Source organism: Ciconia boyciana, chromosome 6, assembly GCF_034638445.1.
Source record: "Ciconia boyciana chromosome 6, ASM3463844v1, whole genome shotgun sequence".
Taxonomy (NCBI): Eukaryota; Metazoa; Chordata; class Aves; order Ciconiiformes; family Ciconiidae; genus Ciconia; species Ciconia boyciana.
Window position 1 is genome coordinate 47,065,411 of NC_132939.1, and position 22,279 is coordinate 47,087,689.

At 39.2% G+C, this 22,279-nt stretch overlaps 1 protein-coding gene across 2 annotated transcripts in view; it reads right to left on the bottom strand.

Moving 5' to 3' along the window:
- The window catches only part of SPTLC2 (serine palmitoyltransferase long chain base subunit 2), an 88,574-nt gene that overhangs the window by 25,627 nt on the left and 40,668 nt on the right, over positions 1 to 22,279 (bottom strand). The window lies entirely within an intron of this gene.

Consider the following 22,279-nt stretch of genomic DNA (forward strand, 5'->3'; position numbering starts at 1 on the left):
ATAACTCAATTCTTTAATTATTTTGTCTGCATGTACGTTTAATCTTCTGGGTGCACATACATCACCAGTAATCCACTTTTATACTTTCTGCCTTTGTAGTTGGCAGTTGTATAGCAACCTGCATCTTCCCCAGTGTGACTGAAACAAGGCTAATGGTCAGTGTCCTTTACAGTCTCTCAACTACAGAACTGGTAATCTACTAAGGACTCAGAGGGAGGCTACTATGCATGAGAATAACACATCAAGTATTTACATTTCTTAAGGAGGGTACATCTACAAATCCACAGGACAGAAGACTCGAAGCACTCCCTGTCATTACAATTAGTCAACAGTGGGTCCAAGTCTTTAAAACATACGTGAATGAAGGGCTGCTTTATCAAATGTGGTATTACTACCAGACACTACCAGTAACAGAGATTTTGATGAAGCTGTGGCTGAAACATGAGATGACTGATCTGCAGATGTCTGAAAGACATTTTTAAGTTAGCTCAGGCTATGTTAGAATGTTTTAGCAGAGTATGCTTCCACTGCTAGAGACAATCCCAATAGTGCATAGAGGGACTGCAGCCACTGATAAACTGAAGACTTGGGCAAGACTTGATTGCTCTCCATAGTGGGAAGTAAAGTTTCAGCCCTGAAGTACAAAGCTTAAACCAGCTTAAACCAACTTAAACTTCTATAGCTTAAACTATACAAGAAGATAATATCCTGACTTGGGTGAAAGTCAAACACCATCAGGAAGAAAAACTACTACTAAAAGCTGTCAGTTATTCCTCTGTAAGACAATCACCAGAAAACTAATCCTCATAGACAGGAGGAAAAACTAACTGTTGCCTTTATGAGGCATATAAGTGCAGTAGGAATGAAAGTTGGAACTTGCCTTAGGGAACAAGCTTTTTTTACTAGGGGAAACACCTTTATTGGACTGCTTTGGTACTTCAGGGCTACAGGATAACTGAATGTAAAGAATGGCATCTCAAAGACATGAGTGGCCAAGGCAGATGCAAGAAACCTTTCTAGCCAATAGGTAGATTTGAAAGACAGTAACCAAACAGCTACTCCAGAACTGCTGAGCTAGGGACATGTAACAGCTTGTACCTGGCACAAAACAGCCTTAGCAAGACAAGAATGTCCCCTTGAATCTTGCCTGCTTACCAATTAGCCCATCCTTTATAAGCGTAACAGAGGTCTTCTAGACATGAGCATCATTCAACTCCAGACAGAGGTTCCCAATGCTTTGATGACCAACTCCTAAATTCTTAATCTCCAACAATCAGATCTGGGAGTATGTAATATACCTACAGTCTGCCCAAGAAATGAGGCGCCAGAATTATCCTCGCCAGCCCAGGTCTAGTAGAATGGCTACTGTCACGTTGTATTGGCTTGTCAAAGACCATCAGAAGGAATCTCATCAGAGGACACACCAGCTTCCCTGACCACAGGTTGGAAAGGCACACAAGCAAACAGATATAAAATCAGTTACGAAGCAGCAGGAACTGATATCGTTAAGAACTGTCAGTGCAATGAGGTCATTCTAGGATGCATCTTGCACAGACAATGACTCTGGAAACATCCACTCTGCACCTTTTTTCCCTGTGGTCTAACAGCACTGAAAAAGGCATTTGTGGAATGTAAAAGAAGCTCTACAGTTTATTATTCTCTGTGTAAAAATACAAAATGTCCCAAAATGCTGAAAACAGGGTGTTACTGCTGTGGGAGGTACCACTTTCACATTTCAAAAACTCCTTTAGGTTGGAAGAGATGTCTCAAAATCAGCCAGTCCAATCCGTCTGCTCAAGCAGAGTCAGCTAGAGCAGGTTGCCCAGAACCGTGTCCAGTGGGTTTTGACTGTCTCCACAGATGGAGACTCCACAACCTCTATGGACAGCCTGTTCCGATGTCTGACCACCCTCACAGCTTCAGTTTTCAGAAACTCCTTCCCTCTTTGATACATCCTAAAATTATCAAAAAGTCATCATTTACCAGATGCAGAAGACAGCTAAAATTACCCACATTAATTCAGTTCTACCTTGTACTTTTAGCTGCCTCCCACAATAGAGGATGAAATTTCACATCTATCAGTTTGAGATACTACTAATAATGAGCACTTTGCAACTTTTGCTCATCAACATGCCGCACATAAAAGATATAGGGCATCTAGCCTAAAAGGCTTGAAGCTGCTGAGGTATTTTGCTCGCAAAAGGTGAAGGCGCAAGCTGCCAAACCCCACAATAATATACATCCACTTCCTATGTACCCTGGCAGCCAAAGTGTGAGTCAAACTTGCCAGGGCACTTTGCTCATTATACAGAAAATGCTTGACTGAATTTTAGTAACAACTCAACATGGCTTCAGAGTTATTTTAACCTGTGGCCAATCCCCACATGAATGTCTGAACTGCCTAGCCACAGAAATAACAAGCATAGCAAAGCCAGGTTCAAAGCATTTTCTCTTTACATCTAAATCTAAGATAAATGTTATTCATGCCACACTGTGCAAATATAACTGCAAGGACTCCAGCTCTAAAAATAGAAGTGGTAGGAAAGTAAGAACTAGTAATGAGTGATATTACTGCTACCTCTGCCCAAGTAAGACAGACTAAAATGCTTTGCAGAGTTAGTTGATGACACTTCCCTCTGCAGCAATTAGCCTCACAAAAGGTATCAAAAGAACTTGGCAAGAATAAGCTTCATCATGGTGTTGCTGTGATTATTTTTTTAAAGCAAATAAAAACAACAAATTGAGAAAACTTCTAAAGCAAAAGCAGTAATGTGTGGCAAGAGAATTTAGAATCACGTTCTGAAATAAAAGAAAATCTGGAAGCAGAGACCAGCCAACATTCTCAACAAATCAGACACTACAGTAAGTCATATTCAGTATGTTCTACTTGCAAGCATTTAAACTTGTCTTAGAGTGGAGTTATAATTTAGATATTATGAGAACAAAAGCTGTCTCTCCTCTCCAAGACTCTTGCGGACATTTCTGTTTAACAATCATCATTGGCTCAAATTTTTTTTTTGTCAGAGCACAGAACTGAGCCTGAATGTATATCATAATTAGGCAGGTTAGAAGAAGTAGTAATACTTTGGCTGGGACAGCAAGAAAAAGAAGTAGTTGCCAGGAGGACCAATTAGCTAGCAAACTACCTAATACCACTCTGAACTTTATAGATGCAAACTGACTACTTGGCAAGTTTTCTGAAAAGGAACCCACCTCCCTGAAGCTACAGCAACCAACAAGTTTAAGAACAACTACTCCTTGAGGAAAAAACCCTTTAATAATCTGCACTGTTCTCACTACTAGGTGACAATAACAGTAACAGTCCTTGGGTGGTAAAGTACAATAAATGGTGCCAATTACACCCAAAATACTCAAGATTTCTATCATCACTTTTTCAAGCTCTCCCTCAACAGATTAGTGGAATTGAACTTGCAGCAAGAATTAGCTCCTGAAAAATCCCATGCACTATCTTGCTTTCTGAAATTTTCCTTTGAAATTGTACATCTAATGGACATAAAAAGAAGCAAAAGCTTTGTGACCAGTAACAGGGAAGCATGTCATTTCCATAAACAATATATATGGTCTTATTTTCTACCAATCTGGACATGAAGCGTCTAAGTCATCCATTGCTACCAAAAAGCTGCAGCCTTGCCAGGGCCATGTAATTTATCACAACCAGATGGTGTGCTGTCAATAAAGGAGGGGCTGCTATCATTCCAGGGCAGAATAATTACCTTCCCTTTGAACCAAGGACAATGTTTTCAATAAAAACCCAAAGCTGTTTAATGCAACTTCCAGTCTGTCAGACTCCCACTGTGCAGCTCCAAGATTCATTAGACTCACAGAAGTGAAGGAGACCATTTGTTAAAAACATAGCATAAGTCTCTCAGAGAGGACATTGATGATACACAATTAAAAAAAAAAAAGACATTTTGAATCTTCTTTAAAAGCTTTTTGCATAGACTTTTTCCATCACAAGTTTTACAGGGAAAGTAGCTGTACTGCATTAAAATGCCACCTATGTCCTAGGCCTTTTAAGTAAACTATGGTAGATCTTCACTACTCTAGTATGCACCTTTTCTGGCTCTGCATTTTTGCATCTCAAAAGCAGGAGTAGCAACATTTATTCTGGGAGGAAGACTAGTAGGTAAACGGTTGTGAAACCCAGAGAATTAAAGGTTAGCTAGTAAACAAAGCTAAAGAAGAATGGAAAGTCATCTCTTCCAGACCAAAACACCACTAGGCTGACATTCCTCTGACATCTGGAAACACATCCCAATTATACTGGAGTAATTCAGAGAACTGGACCTTGCAGTGTAATTAAACAAGTTACAGTACAACCAAATGGTACCTTCACTTTGAGCAATGCAAGAGACTGGATGAATTTCACCACATACTAAATTTCCCCTGGAGCTTCAAACTCTGCCAAATAAAAAGCAGTAATTATTTGAACACTCAAAGCATTTTCTGAGTCTACTTCCGAGCCAAATTTTGACTTTCAGCTTCCTCTTCTTTCAACAGTGCACATTTAATGAAGTGGCTAAGAAACACATCCTCTTTTCACAACAGCAGAACTTTTTGTTCGTCTTGAAAAGCTAGAATAACTATCAAGCCTGGGAAATTAAAGGTGAGCTGCAAGCCCGAGTATGACTATTTCCAGGAATTACACGTAACAGAATAGAATGGAAATGTTAATGTAGTTTTAGTTCCAAGATGGTAACAAAAAGATGTCTTAGCCCAGTTTACTCTTGACTGACCCTCTAACTAAGATCAAATCAGCACATTCTTTTCTTCATGCAGCAGTTGCCTAAAGGATGCTACTCAGATTCTATTATATTTTACATGTGATTTACAGCCTTAGAAGAAAGAGATATTCGGGCAAAGCATGATAGAAGAGATAAAAACCCCACAACAATTGAACAGCATTTAAAATTTTGCACAAATCTCAACTGACGTACATTTCTGCTCATCACCTCCAGGAGCTGCAGTCAGTAGCTGATGGCTTACCACCCAGAAGATCACAACTAATAAAAAAAGGGTAAAGATAAAGCACAAGATCTCTCGGTCCTCATAAGAAGCACAGTTATGTGCATGAACAAAAAGCTTCACAGGGAAAGAATAAGTTGTCTCCTCTGTATGAACAAGTAAGGGTGGCTCTTACCTCAGGTATTGGGGTCCATCCCCGCCAGAACTTCATAAACATCACTGGAAAAATCTCTTGTGTTCTTTCTTAATGAGTACATGCAGTGGGGACATAACACAATGGAGACAGCAAGTAACAAGCTTCCACAGAGACAGATACAGATCTGTTTTTACTAACACTTAAAACTCTTTTCAGAGTTTGAGCATTTCTTGCAGCTATGCAGTAACCTTCAGTGGAGATTTTGTAGGCTTTTCCAAAGCCCACAGACACAGGTGTGTGGCAATTCACACTGATTGTGCAAAGGTGCACGCAAGAGAAAGTGCAATGTCCTTTACAAGGTAGACACCTTTGGTTGTTTTCCAACACATGCCAATTAGTCTCATCTTGATAAGAAACCACCTCTACTGTTCTTGCTTTGTACAATATTGTTGTCTCCAACTCTGCTGTATTACACACAGAGTATACTACAAAAGCATCTTTTTTGAGACCCCCACCACCTATGAAGCATTAGCATTGCCACTGCTATTAAAGCTACTTTAATGAGAAAGTAGTGAAAATTGAGTACATATTGCGTTGTCAGGAACCAGTCAATACAATCAATTAAGCTAAAGGCAACTGAAGCCATTTGTCCTTACACGAAGAAAATAAATTCAGAACTACCAATATTAACTGATGCATGGTACTTGGAAAAATGAAACCAAAGAACATAGGCTACACCACAGCACAGATGATCAGCTGCTAATTTTGTCAGCACTTACACCAGGGCAGAACCAGACTGTAGCATGTTCAGAACCTTCCTCTTGATCAACCTCCTGCAGTAAGCAACTGAAGAAGTGGTATCAGTTTCTAATTAACACCATATCAAATAATGTAATACAACTCTAAGGACAAACATATCTGAAACAGTTTTGCTGTAGGTTTTACTATGACTCTTCCTTCTAGTTTGTGTTTTAGATTTTCTAATTAATCTGAATTTTCTAAAGCCAACAACTGAATTAACCTATTTTATTAATTGAAACACCTTAGTCCCTCTTGCCCCACAGATGGATTGGTATCTGCATTGAGATGTAATTAAATGAAACAAAGGGGAAGGGAAAATAAAAAAAACTTACAAAAACCACACAAGGCACCAACAGTCAATTTTGTTGACCTTTGTAAAGTGAACTTCAGTTAAGTTCTGGTGAATACAGATTTTTAAAGGCTCAACTGGCATGCAACATCATGGGTACACCAATTAACATTTTTAAAAATACCAGGTATTTTCAGCATTGTGATAAAAATACAGCCAATAGCTCATCCTTGGAAATAGTCAATGTATTCTTTCAAATCTCTCTCGTTTAAAATATTGCTCCACAAGAGGAGCAACACGCAACTCTTCGGTACATCCAAAAGACAGGATTAATTGTAATTTAATATGGAAGCATTTCAGCTGTCTTAATACCAGGATAATTCCTATGCAAGTCTGGCATTTGAGACATGCCACATATTTGTCACTGAAGTGTATGCATTTTTGTGCCCTTATGTGCGGTCCATCAGTTGATGCATTGCCCATAACAGTACCCCCTCCCACACATTCGCTCTCAGGTTGTCTAAGAGATTATTGGCCCTCTGAACCTAGAGCTTTTTCGTTTTCATCGGACCACTTCTTTGTTCTATAAAGCACCATACAGTCCTCAGGAGTTCTCACCTAAAAGGATACCAACAGCCTAATCTGGCTGTGAGCAATTCAGCAAAATGCATGTGTTTACATTTGTCAGCCTTTAAAAGAAGATCTTAAGAACCATTGGGTTTGAAGCAGTAACCTTCACAAGGTTTAACACTTGAGCTGCAGTGCCTTTTCCCTTTCTGATTTTAAAAGCTGCCCTTTGTATAGATAAAAAAAAAGTGACATACAACAGGGATATGGAGCCATTAACATCTCAGACTCCCTGTGTGATAATTAGAGGAAATTATTTGCTGACCTCAAGCAGTCTTTGAAGTCTGCACAAGCAGTACGTGGAGAAGAGGGAAGGAGTATTCAGCAGGACATACATCCCCTTAGATCTGCCTCTGCAAAAAGTTCTGCTGGACTGATTCTTCTCACAAAACCTGGAAACACCTGGGCTGCCAAAAAACTTGTGGTTACAGACAATGTTCAAGGACTGCTGTGAAACAGACTTTGCATATCAGTGTTTTCTTTAAGCCTAACATACAAAAACTGTCATGAGGCAAGCATTGCTTTGCAGAAGTCTGAATTACTAATCAGTTAGCATTGGGAAAAAAAAAACAAAAAGCAAAAAACAAACAAACAAAAAAACCCCAAAACCTATATAGCTCTTCTATTTAGAAAGCTAACCACAATTCCCATTCACACTTACACAGGCTGTTATCTTATGTAAGACAGCATACAAACTAAAATGAATTGCTCACATTGTTTATTGTCAGCAGCCTCCTGATTTTAAAGATACAGAAATTACCAAATAGTAGATCCATATTGCATAAATAATCTATTTTAGTTAACCATGTAAAAGAGAACCATGTCCTCAAACATAATGCCAACAGCTTGTAATTTATTCCTAGAATTCAGTTTCAAGAGATGGCAAAGTGTAATACAGTCTCTTGCCATTTCTCTGCATACTGAAAATGCACTGTGTATTACAGAAACCTGCGTTTTTAAGACTCAGGAAAGTCTTAAAAGAGACTGCTGGTTGCCGGTATCATCAGATTCCTCAATGACTACTAAAATTACATTTAGCTGGTAATATGCTCTTAATTTTTTTTTGCCAGTATTAACTACAACGGTATACCAGACCCAAGTCAGACACTGCAGAAATAACAACTGTCTCTAAAGTTTGCATAATGGAGAACAAAAGATCCTATGCTCTCCATTTGTGTTCAGTGTGACTCTTCATAGGAAATCTACCTAGACAGAAGTAGGACGATTTGATGTCTTTGGCAAATAATGGATCTTGTCCAAGGCAAAAACACCCCCACAACAAACCAAACCAAACCATTGCCTCCTGTGAATGGCTGTCAGAAACACACAAGCCCTTACCATTTCAAGTAGAATTCAAGATAATGCCTGGTCTGGTAGAGCTGATAAAAAATTATCCATGAACTCTATTTTACCATTAAAAAAAGAGCAAGAAAGTGAGAGCATGCGCCTATGTATCTAAAAATCAGTAAGACTGACTGAACACAAAATTATTTCATATGCAAAGGATTGCACAGGAACAATGACTCCATTTCATGGTCACATTATACTTATCTCCTCTGATATGTTCCAAGCCCTGTATAACAATGCTGCAGTGAGAGACTAGGCTTATGAAGAGATCCAGAAGGGCACCCTAACTCCAAACCCACAAGCCACCACAGTATTTTTCCACAGAGAACTTTTCCAGAGGCTGAATGTCTACTGAAAGCAACTTAAGTTCTCTCTAGAGTATCATAGCTTAATAGAATAGCTATACAGACAGGACCAAATAACTGTCCTATGAGAGAAACTAAGAACAAAAGCACACTACCAGCTCAACTTCACTCTGACACTAGCTGAAGGATTTGCTGAGAACAGGAGTATTGCCTGCAACAAGTAATTTCCTCCCCCCACCCCCAGGGGAATCTGGAAAGCAATTTCTGAAATATAATTCACAAGAGCAATACTTTTTTATGATTGTTTAGTTTTTATGTTTAGCTGTTCATGTTTGTTTATACCTTGTTCACTGTATTTGGTTACGCTGCTGTCACATGGCTGAAATTCACTGCATCCTAACAATTATGATTTACGGTCATCTTTATTTTCACATTGAATGTAAAAAGCATTGGTTCAGATGAATTAGTAATTTTAAAGAATGAGATTAGGACTATGCCTCCAGAACAAAGAAATTAAGTTTGTGTTCCCTGGGTACAGGTATTATCTAACTCTGCATATCAATTGCTGGGAGGATTTGTGGGATTGGTATTAACACTACTTACACATTAGCTCATACAAATTGTGTATTATCACAAAGGTGCAGTCATGATAACATTCATAATCATTGCAAAGACAGCTGTACATATTCTGTTTGACAGCTATTCTTGTGCCTTGCTGAGAAGAAAGGGAAAAGAAATCTGTGCTGGTCACACTATTCTCCTGAACTAGTTATGGTGTCTCTACCACGAAGAAGTCAAAAACATGAAAAAAAACTTTATACAGTTTCAATTAAGACTTAACTTGCCAAGTTAATGGAATTTTAGAGAAAAGCAAGCATTTTAAAACTTCTGTTTTCTTTTTATTATGATACCTTGGACATTGGATCTTAAAGAGCACACCTTTACTCTTAAAATCTCAAGAATAAGACAAAGCATCAGTGAAACAGAGACAGAAGGAAACAGACTCAAACCTTTGTACAACACAAATAGGTTGGCAGGCCTTTATAGCAGACTGAAGCCACAGAGAGAAAAACACATCAGGAACACATACAAACACCACATTTCTTTACAAACTAAGGAATGTGCAAGCTTTGACAAAGCATATTATATAAAGGATGTTTATAATCTACTTCCATGGAGACAGTTCAGTAGCTTTAGAACATAGCAACAAAGAGCGTGAACTACATTTTCCATCTGCTTTGTGCAGACTGTTTTTCTACAATGGAAGCCAGCATCAAAGCTAACTGTTCCTTGGGATTTTAAACAGCAACACAAGAGGGTAGAGAAATGCTCTTTGCCTTTGTAGTACAAGAGAAGATGATCAAGGATATGGCCTCTTCATATGTTTCAACTAGGCAGTATTACAAATAACTTATAGTCACCTGGTTTCAGCTAGCATTACTAGCTGCATTTACTAATTGTAAAAGATCACACAGATATAAAATACTTTACAGAACCAGATAGATTATCACCTCCAGCTGAACATCTGCCCTAAGAACAGCAAATCAGCCCACTTCCACATTTTAAGACAGCTATAGCCAAAAAGGAAGGATATAGTCAGTATAAAACATGAATTCAGCTTTAGCTTAAGCATGAGAAGAACAGAAATGCCAGCATTGTAAAAACTCCTTCCTTCTCCAAAGTTCTTTTACAGCGGTAGCATAAAATCTCTTCTGAAGCTGTCCACCTCAAAAGAGATAAAACAAATAACATAGCATCTATTGTACTGTTATATATCATTAGCACAAGTTCTGCCATGCTGCTGCTGTTAGACTGGAGTTCACCCTACATTATATGGCATAGATGTTCTCTACATATATAGACCCCTAGAAATAGTGTAGTAAGCCACATTTCTTTTCCTGGAATACAAAAAAGCTGTAGTGCACACCAGCTTTTCCAAGAAAAAGCACAATGCTCAAGTTTAATAGGTCTGATCTACACAGACAACACTTTAAAGAAAAAGGCACTTGAAACACTCCACAAGACATTACTACTATGGAAAAAACAAATGTGTATGGATTGTACAGCCCTCATAGCCACATTAGACTACCCTCAAATCTGAAGGGAAGTCATTGAACATTTACAACCTGTATTAGGAAAAATCTTGCCATGAAAAATGTTCCCGAAGTCCCCCATATGAGCCTTCAAACAACCCTTCAATCTCACTGAATACATAAAAACCCAGAACTTAAGCAATCTTACGTACACCACCCCATGGATCTAAGACTGTGCCTGAGCAGCAGTAGTTTCTCCCACCACTCCAATAAATACCATTACAACAGAACTATCAAACCCCCTGGATCCTACAGACATGCTTCCCAGAACACAGTGTAATTCCCCCAGTTTACCAGGTATCTCCAGAGCTTCCATGAAGACACTGTTATGCAAATCGTTCACTTCGTGATGAATTGTCAAAAGAATTCATCTTGAAGACAAGACAAACACTTGTAGGGGAATATTTTTCTATCTACATAGCACCTTCCAAAGGTTTCCCTTGGCACTAAAATTTCTAAGTTAACTATATACCAAAATCCATGGACTCAACCAATATATTAGGGCACAGTCTCCACAATCAACAAGCTAGAAGCTACTACCTTCTTCCTGATGGAGAAAATCCCATAACAAAACAATGGCCGTGTAGCCTTCCTCTACTTCAAACTGGCCTACTTTCTCTCAAAACATGGTGAAGGAAGAAGGTACAAGTATGAGGTATTATAAAAATTAACAGGATTAAAATCCAATAAAAACGAGTGCATGCAAAGCAGGCTATAGCAAAAGCTCAGGATTAGGAAGGATGAAGAGTCTGACAGCCATACCTGTGTCACTGAATGCCCTCTGTTAACAGATCAGCAGTGAAATAACTAGTTCACAAGTTGTTTTGGTTTGTTTTTTTTAAACTGACAGCTGCAATTTTCATGTATATTTAATGTATTTTTCATACTAGATGTACTCTGGAAAAACCCCACTCCTATGGTTTGAATTAAAAATCACTAAATGTTAACTCCAGATGTTCCAATAACCTCAGGACTGTGAAAATGAATATTACTTCAGTCCAAGTTTGGAAAGGTATGAAAAAGTAAAATTTTCCATAGGGAATGTACATACCTAAACTTACAATGATACCACTACAGGTGAATTATTTATCATCTTTAACCAGTTTTCCATGCCTGAATTACACAAAACCTGTTACATAAAGTCATAACTAAGGCAAGGATAACTAATAACTAATGCTTAAGGATGATTTTTAATTACATTGAAGTATAGTCATTGCAAAGGCATTCAAACCCAATTTCTAAACTTTAAAAGTGCTAGTCTTTATTTGCAGCTTGATTTTGTGTTTGTGTGTTTCTGGTTGGTTTTTTTGTTTGTTTGTTTTGGGTTTTTTAAAATAAATAATTCAGTTACCCACTGTAATAGTCTGAAATTTGTCTGGAAATGCACTGGAGGATTTATAATTACACGGAAGTAAGACTGATTATGATTTGCAAGGTCTGCAGTTTCCTATGTATGTTGATTTACATATGAAAAAGCATTTTTTATCTATACATTTCTCCCCCCTAATCTCCTGCCTCTCAGCAGCTGCTGATCTATCTGCTTCCCCTCTTAGATCCATTCCTCACAGTGCCTCCTTAATGCTGGGACAGAAATCAGTTGTTCATCAACTTCTGACCTTTTCAAGAACTGCAGGACAAAAACTGCAAATGTTGCTTCATCTGAAAGAGCTAGCCACCATTCAGCACATTAACTTTGCGATTCCAGGCACACCTGTGTGAAGCTTCTAGAAGATAATTACAACTTTACACTAGGAAGGAGTTACACAGGTCACTGAAGTAGCTCGTCTATCTACCTATCTATCCAGTTACAAGTTTAACCCAAACTGTTCCTTTTGCAAATAATTTCAGTACCTCCCATCTTTCAAACATACTTTTCTCCTCTGTAAGCAGTATGACCACTGCTGATACTAGGGGCATCTCAGGTGGTTCTGTTGAGCTAAGACTTTGTAATACTTGAGAAAATGAAAAAACAAGAAGAGATGCAGTGACAATGCAAAATGAACAAATGAATTACTCAAAGACTTTTTGTTTTGTGTAACAGTGTAGGAGCAGAGGCGCATAGTAAGCATTCTCTGTACCAAGCAGCCACCAAGGACTGTTTTCTTTGCTGAGATTTAACAGCAAGAGACATACAATCCTGAACGCAGTTTTGACTTAAAAAACCCTCCTTCATAACAACCCTATCTGTGGAAACATCTCTAGCTACATGTGCAGAGTGGAAATCTTTATAAATCAGAGGATCCAAGACATTTTTACCTGTGCAAGAGCTACCTTTGACAACTCCAGGAAACACCTCACAAAATCAAACTTGGAAAAGAAGAATTAAGCTCTGCTGTGTCCAGAAAAAAAAGTGAAGCAACTTTTCCCCCATCTTAAATTCTCAAATACAAGAATGGTCTTCAGGGAAATACTCGTAGTGGTGTATAGTTTGTGCAGTTTTACGGAACAGTTATTATTTATCAACAGTATAAACATTTAGTCTGTCTGTATATTTATCTTGCCATTAGGAGCATCTCTTAGGAGCATGTGCTGCAATTCATAGACTGGACAAGATATCAAAGTACTCAACTTTGGAGCAGTTACTCAGCAACTCTGCTAACTGCTCTTTCAGATACTAGCTTCCCTGTGAATCCCTCGTCAGCTGGTCATAAAAATTAGATATTTTTTTTTTAACTACATAGTTTTTTGAATTTCACGTCAAACCAGTATAGAAGCATGAGGTTATACAACATCCACAGGCCTTAATCTGTTCTTCTGAAACTCAAAGCCAGTTCAGCCAAATAGAGGCATTTGTATGTCACAGAAATCACAGGCAATGAGGTAGCCATAAGAAACAGTGCAGATTAACTGCAGATGACTAGCAACAATCTTCTCCCTCATTCCCTACAGCTGCATCAGCCACTGAAGTGCTGCTCTTAACTACAAAATCAGAAGGAAGTGTATAAGTGCAAGAAACAGTATTTAGCAAAAGTCAGTTGATTGGTCACACTCCATGCCAACACCTTAAAAAGTTTCTAACAGCATTGTTCGTGAAGCAGTTAGACTAATGCTCAAGTTCTAGCACAGCAAGGCTTGATATGCAGTGGAAGAGATACCAGCCAGCTATAAAGTGTCCACCTTTGGTTAGAAATAGCTAGTAATCCGCTTAGTCTAAAAAGAGACAAATAGAGCTAGGGCATCCGTTCTCTTACCTGGATAGCGAGCAAGGCTGAGGGGTGGGATGTGTTTGACTGTCCTACCCTTTGGCAGACTTCTTTGGGAGATGGCAGCCATAAACACTGGAGTACCATCTTCTGGCCAAACTGAACAGAAATCAGCTCCATAAAGAAACAATGCCAGGAGCACTATGAAACAGGCTCCAGGAGCTTGAGATAATAATGAGAACCTACACGGAAGTAAGCTTTGACTAGTAAGTGATACTGTATGGTACTATGAGAAGTACTTCATCTTTGTGTTAGCACTTACCTGGCAGACAGACTACCTTCTACTAACAGTCTCTTGGTAGAAGGATCCCTTAAGGGATGAAGAAAGTGAACAGAATAGTCCTAAATACCTACTTTTCCTCAGTGGTACTAAATGGGACCTTATGGAATGGAGCACAGTAGTTTCCAAAGGTCTTTTTGTCCCTCAACATGACTTTCATATACCTCCCAATATTGCTAGAGATTTCACCTGCCTAACACAAGGAGCACTGGGAGAGACAGGATGCTGCAAGTATGTATGTGCTCTTTACTAATGTGTCCTAAAATTAAGAATTTCCACTCTGGAGGAGCTGGTTTTGTTTGTTTGCTTTTTTAAATAGGAAGTTTATCTATGAAGTCACTGAGAAGGTAGCACCTGAATCTTTCACAGAACGCAGTCTTCATACATCTTTTTGTGAAGACCTTGATCCATTCCCATAAGAGATCCTGTACAACATCTCAAGTTTCTCCTTTGACATCAAAGATGCTTATAGCTAAGAGGTTAATCTCATGATAAAAGCTATAGCCTGCAAATTTGCTTCCATGTCAGAGCTACCCACATCTGCTGGTACATCTGTTATAGCAGCCATACTTGTCCTTTTCCAGTGTGCTCTCAGATTTACCCTAAAACTCTGCAATAATTTCAACAAGGTGTTGAGCTTTCCCATGCTAGTAAGTTGTTTGGCAAGGAGCTCCTGGTAGCCTGCCACCTGGAACTGCAGTGAGGTAGAAGAGTAGGTTTTGTGCCTGAAAAGGCCCAAACCCTGGAGGCCTTGTCTTTGCTGTAACTTTTATAGACCTGTTTTTCCTGCATGGCTCTATTTTCCAAGGATCCTGGAAAGATCAAAGTTGTGCATATAAAACCCACAATTGTCTCTACAATGCCAGGTCCTGAACAAAAAGTTACTTGTCAGGAATACAGCAATAACCCTAGAAAAGACAAGCTATTTTCAGTAAAGATTGGAGGTATTAAACATTCTGCTTCCAGCTCTTGGTACAGGCAGTTGTTTTGTAAGAGTACCACATCTGTTTGCACAGAGTACTTAGTTCTGGAGATGCTAGTTGCAGGGCAAATGAGTTCTCCACTGGCCATTTAGGGCCTGAGTTTGACAACACATTTATGCAATGCAATATTAAGCCAACCAGTTGGAAGGCAAGCCTGAAAGTCTTAAGAAGCTTCAGAAGTATTTTACTGGCTCCCCCCCCCCCCCCCAAATGCCAGTGTCCATAGACAGACAGTTAAGAAATCTTAGGAGCTGCTAGCCAACATGAACTTGAGAAGCATGCATACTCTGTAATACATTTTCCCCCATGCAGACAGTCTTGTAACCACAACTTTTCCACCACACAACAATTAGGCAATAACCTGAGCATTAACAGAAGCTTACCCATGGCAGCAAGAAGCTCTACAGGTTGATTTACCCTGTTCTTGACAAGCCAATTTGTCTTGAACTAAACCCCACTGCTGAAGCTAGACTGCAACAGAACCTACACAATCTCATTTAAATTAATCTCAAATCTCTCCACTGGCCATATGCTCTCAAAACACATCAACTGACATGCAGGTTTTCCAGACAGCTTCTTCCTTCAAAGATTACATCTGTACTATCTAAGGAAGTTTATTAATTCTGGGACATTAGCAAACATCTGCACACTAGTAGGACTAAAGTACACATTGTAGATTGTCAAGATTGTCCACATTTGGGAATTTGTGGTAGATCAACTGCACTGATGTGAAATGGCATGAGTTGAGCTGGTGCCAACCAGATTTTACATCAGAACCCACTAAAGTAGGCAAGGACAGTAGTTCAACTGGTCTGTGAGTCCCACATAGCCCAATACACCTGCACATAGCCCACAGAAAGGGCCTCAGTTACAGACTATTACTTGTTTCCAAAGAAGCTAGAAACATTTACATTATATGCACTTCATAGAATGAAATTTTGCCATGTATCTGTACACTGCAGACACTATTGTAATACTAGTATTAATTTTTGCATGTAGAAAATTGCTGCAGTTGCCAGGGCTGATGATAGGAAGTGGTGCTTATGTGGGTCATTCAGGTATTTTCAAAAAACTCTGCTCTAGTAAATCATGTGTCACACCAGGAACCGTGAACTCTATTTCACACTAACCCAAAGACAGTGCACATCACCTCATTTGTGACTACTCCTGTTCAAATGCTTTACTTTAACATTCATACTGACTTACAAGCATTTTAGTCACACTATTGCTAACAATATATGCTAGTGAGCTGCTACCCAGTATTGTCTCCTTTCCCTGTATGAGCAGCACACCAGCATTCTGTAGAAATGTGGCACCTCAAGTGCTATTGAGAGTAAAAAGCGAGCCACACGTTTTAAATCAAATGCAGTGAAAAATGAAATTACTTCAAAGCAGCCACATTCCTAGTTGTATTTCTGCTATGACAGATCAGTGTTTAGGCTGTGAAGATATAGGATGACAGCTCACACCTGAACAGAAATAGCAAGAACCAGAATATTATGAGAACAAAGCAGGTGTACAGTTATAAAGGTTTATGAGCTCTTGCACAAACACCACAATGTTGATTAAAGTCCAAAAGAAGAGGCATTGAAGAATTCTCACATTCCAATGCACAACACAAAGGGTACAGCTCTGCTAATGTCTGTAAACCCTCTTCAAAACACCAAAGGCTTAAAGATTTCTCCTACCCAGCCCAGGTTAAAGCAATTTTTCTGGAGGCTTGCCATGCTCTGTGGGAGGGAGGTAGGGGTGCAGCAACAAGCTGGATTTAAAAGATCCCCAGCTGGAAGCACAAATACAGAGAGTGATGTTTAAAACTGTTAGTCCCCTGGAGAGAAGCAGGAAACTCTCTTTATGACCCCCAGAGTATTTGTTTTTCCAACAGTTTCCCAGCTCAGCTTGAGATTCTCAAGGGCAGCAACAAAAAAAGTTTTCACTTTGCTCAAATTAGTTTTGACTGGTCCCTGGGTTCCCAAGGTGATAATTTAACACCTCATTAACAAGTGCATTATTGGAGGAAATTCAAATTAACCAATTTTAATGCTAATTGAATGTTTTCAACCTCAGCCTGCACAAGGAGTATTTATTTCCCCTTTTGAGTACAACAGCAGCCACTGCTTCCATTTGTGGATCTACTGCTAACAATGGCAAGGTACAAGCTTCATTTATAAATATACTATAAGCTACTTAAAATTCAATTCCAAGTGATGTAACATGGGCTATTCCTTCATTACTGCTTACACTTTATACTTACATATACTTCTGGCTTGTCTTTGGAAAGAAAAAGGGAATTTTATAAAACATCCAACTTGAAGAAACCTACTGATTAGGCAGCTGATTGCACTACTGAGGTGATATCTTCACTTGAGGGCCTGATTAACCACATGGAGGTTAAAATACTAATTGCAGTCTTTTCTCCCCTAGAATTTAAGCAGACCAGGCTTAGTTTTGTTTCCAGCATGCTTCTCCCTGTGCATATTAACAGTATAGCAATGGTCCTGTCTTCTCAAAAGCAGTTAGGCTCAGTTCTCCGCCAACACAGCTGTACATTCTTATTCCCTTTGGCTATAATTGGTTTAACTACCTTTTCTGATTTAACTCACTCAAATTTGTTGCACACAGCATTGGCAAGACTAGAAATACTTTTTTTTTTTTAAGGTTTCCTGTGACTAGATGTAATCAACTACTAGCTCTTCACAACTGAGGTGCTCAGATGAGACAAATACCAGTCAAACTATGTGCAGCTAACTGACTAGCCTTCAAAGGTTAGTTATTCATTTCCAATAGTTTAGCAGCTGGGATGGCCTATGCAACTGCTGCCTCCACTGCTTGTGACATTAGAGCTATGTACGATAACAATCCTTGGTTTCTATACAATGCTCAAAACAATGTTCATTCAAAATTTAAGTGCCATCTTGGGCAAGGTCTATCCACAACTTATTCTATATGTGTTATGTATGGCACTGTGATTGGGTGTGGGATATTTGCCTCCTGAAACTGAGATGGAAGACAGTAAACTTGTTATAAACATCAACATATATAATTACTATTATTGAGTTAATGTCCATGGAAGGAAGTAGTTCCCCTCTTTTACAAGCCATTAACACTGCCGGCTTTGTTTCAAACTTAAAACACTCCTGGATTTAAGGCTCACCTTCAGTTTTTAATACACAGGAGAGCAAACTAAGTTTCATCTCTGAAGGAGGTTAACCAGTTCCTAGACTGGTTTCACCTTGCATGTTTTGATTTGCCCACATGTCAGTCACGTTACTTTATGATTTTCTTCCACTTGCCCCCAGCAATGTTATCAGGGCAACAAAGAGGCTGGGTCCTGAACACCAACAGTGCTAACAAAACTCCAGTTGCACAAGATGTATCACTGGCTGTTATGTAAATGGCAGAAAGAAGCCAACTGGATTCACAGCCCTAGTGAGATTGTAATGGCAAAACATCCAGCTTTCAACTCAAACCAAACCATTGACGCTGAAAAATTCACCGAGACAGATTAAATACTTAATATCATAAATCCCAATGAAGTCTCAGTTACCAGGACAAGCACCAAGCTGTCTCATTTTTCCTACAGTCAATTTAAATAACCCAAACACCACATGAACAGCAAGAATCAAGAGGCTCTACCCTACAAGTTTCCAGAACTCCATTCCAGGAATCAATTTGTCATCTTTGTGTATACTATGACCCCAAAAAGTCTGCTTACTGTGTGTTTTTATTATTATTGTTTTAAAAAGCCCCTTTATCTACAAAACTATCTGAAGTTCATTCATCTTTGTGGCTGAACAGAAAGAGCAGCATCCACTGAACAGCTGACAAGCATCTGCAACACTTGCTCATTAATGATTTCACCCACAGTAACTCTGAATTAGAAAATCAGCTCCAAAAATTTGCTTTTGCAGAAAGCAGCCTTCTCCATCTCTCCTACTCACCTTGCTCTACTATATATCAAAGCCAAATGTGATGATATGTGAGATACCCATGTACATTGTCACTGGAGTTCTCTGAAGACATTTTATGTGCTCAAGATGTTCAACGCTCTTGAGGAGGATTGTTCTTTGAAGAAATTCTCAAAGTGACCACAAATCAAGTATGTTTTGTTTAAGACCACATGATGGCCTTCTAGCCAATTACGTGCAAGACAAGTAACGCACAGTAAAATAGGACAGACTTACAGCATTGAGCTAATAACGTAGAGGAGTTTCAGAAGCAGTACTGGAAGCACCACTACTAAGAACCCAAAACATGGTTCTGCCATCGCTTTGGCTGTTGGAGTGGTTTTTTGCAGTCTGGATGGAGCAAGTAATATACTTTTATTCGTAAATAATTATATTCCCATAACTGTCTTCAGAGAGATTGAGGCTTGCTAGTCACTTACGTGCATAAACAGTACAGAGAATTAACAGATTAGTTTGAACAGAAATCAAGACACAAAAAACTAGTCCCAATTCAGGCAGCACATTTGCATGCCATCCATCTTATGTTCTCTATTAGCAGCCATTCAGCTTTTCATAGCATCTGTATTTTGTCTCTGCTGCCTCCTACTAATATCCTGTTTAGTCACTGGCAGGTTGCTGGAAAGATCCAAAAGGAGATATTTACTTTTTTTAGTTATGTAAAGTTTTAGTAACTACAACACCTTATATTGTAAGTTTAGAGCCTCCAAATGTTTCATTAGATTTAGAAATAACCTGAAGTATAAGAGGAGAGAATTAACTTATTCTTGCAAAATAATACACAAAACCCCCTTACATCCTCAAAACCTAATTGCTTCCTACTACTTATTCCTCAGCTACAGACCATCTCAATCTGACATCACAATTTCCACAAAGGTTTGATGCCATGGAGGACAGCAACTTTTACAAATAGTGTGTGGTGAACAGAAGCAGGCAGACAAACAAGACGCAAAGGCTCTTTTCAAGAAACCATTTATTTAGCTGCGGCCCAAAAAACGGGGTTGGGAGATAGCTGTCTACTGTTCTGATTCCAGCTCCAACGCCTGTGCCCTTGTAAAACCATTACTCTATCTCAGTTTTCCTTCATCTATTAGTTCAGCTTGACTAATTTAAAAGCAGGGGAATTTTTGTAATACACAGTCAATTCAGAGGTGCTTACCAGTGACCCAGTTCAACACTATTTCTCTACTTGTCTTCCACAGTTAACAACTTTTACCAGCACCACTCTTCTACACATTTACTCATAGTCAAGCCAACTGCAGGCAGTGGTCTTCCAGAGCCCCACCTGTAATTTCACAGAATCCAAACAAAAGTTTTTCAGCCAAAGCCCTTAAAACAAGGAAAAAACTTTGTCATGCTATCACTAAGCAGCTGCTCAGTTCACCCAATTGAACTTTTGCCAACTTCATCCACAGAAAATGCCTGCAAAGTAATAGTATCTCTAAAGCCTTAAGGCAATTAAAAAAAATGCATGACTGGCAAACAGCACTGTGCAGAAAATGAACAGAGAAGCACTTTCACGCAGAGATCATCCTATGAGGTGCTTATCCTAGCTGAAGGCTGATTTAGATGCTTAGAAAGCCAGTAACGCTTCCATGAGACCTTTCGGTGAGAAATCCTTTCTGAGTATGAGCGGACAGGACTTTGGCTATCCAGCTGTTATATCCAGCACTTCCGAAAAGCACTACAGTTTGTATAGAAATCAGACGTATGGAGGCTTCTTTGAAATGACACTGCTTTCAAACGCCGAAACCACTTCTTTTCTCAACAGAAAGAGTGGCTAGGAGTTCTGGTACTCCTTAGCACCAAATTAGCAGGATGTAGCCTGACATGCATTTTAGACAACAAAAAAGGCCTTTTGAGTTTATTTTTTTGCCAAACTGGTTCCTGATCTGGTTCACCTTTCAGCTCTGATAGATCTTGCTGGCATAATTGCAGGAGAACGGTCGGAGTGGAAGTTGCTTCCATTCTCCTGGCTTGAACAAATATCACACTGTAGCCTCAGAAAGGGGTGAAAATGCCTTAGTTTGAATACTGCAAACAGAAATCACTTACACATTCCTTACTTCCCACTTCATTAAGCAAAACAGATACTGGAAGAAACCCAAAACGAGCAACGCCTGAGCAGACCACAGACTGTTGGCAAGTCATCAGCTAGAAAGAGCTCAAACTGTCACCTTTAAGAGGACAGCAAGACCCATCCCTTTTGCACAACTTTTCACGTAGTTTGAAGCTCGGTTAACATCTGTTCCCGAGAGCAGTACTGGGGACAACTCTTGGCTGGTACAGGTATCTCACATGGACCACTCGGAAGCACTCAGTGCTAGCACAGATACAGGCTGCTGCTTGGCTGTACTTGCCTCAGTGATGATTCCTCTATTGATCAACGACCAACACCAATTGCTGGCACTTAACTCTGTTCTCAGATAATGTAAGCAAACGAAATCAAACCTGTTATAACAGAAAAATTCTTAAGTCATTTCTCCAGCGAGCTTTTTCACTGTAGGAGTTATCTGTCAGGTTAGTTGGTCAGATGACCTATGTTCAAAAGCAAATACAGTTCTTCAGTATACACCACCACCTCGTGGCCAGATGCCTGAAACTCCCATAACTGAATATATTCTGCAGTTTGAATTCTAAGAGCCTCTGAACGCACTGACAGATCCTCAGCAAACTACACTGTCATCCTGTGTGAGCTGTTCACAACTTTTTAATTACCTGTGAAGAGGGAAAAGTATCCTACATGCAAAGTGCTGTACCATTTCAGTTTCAAGGCAGGTTACACATCACAAGTGCAAGCTATTTACTTCATGCTGTAACTGAAGGAAGCTGCTACCTACTAAGCAAATGAGGCACAAGAATTTGTGGTTTTGACTTGGAATGCATCAAGACTAGTACAGATTTCCCCTTTCTTACTTTTGTAATGAAAAAGGAAAACTAAGACAATAAAGATGAATATGCTGAACTTCTCCTGGTGCATTAAGTCTACTGATCTTGAAAACTACCTCTAGCTCCCTAAGTAAAAAGGGATTTCAGAAACATTCCCGTATTTACTTTAACTGAGGTGCAAACACCAAATTATACTAGAGATGAAAATCAAAAGCATTGCCCCTGCAGTAACCAGCACACAAGACTAAGAGATACACAACAAAATACTCAGAAAGCAATCTAAAAACTGGGGCAAATAACAAAGGACAGACAATGGGGAAGAGAAAGAAGGAGGCTAGAAAAGCTAGACACAGAACAAAAATCAATACAAGACAA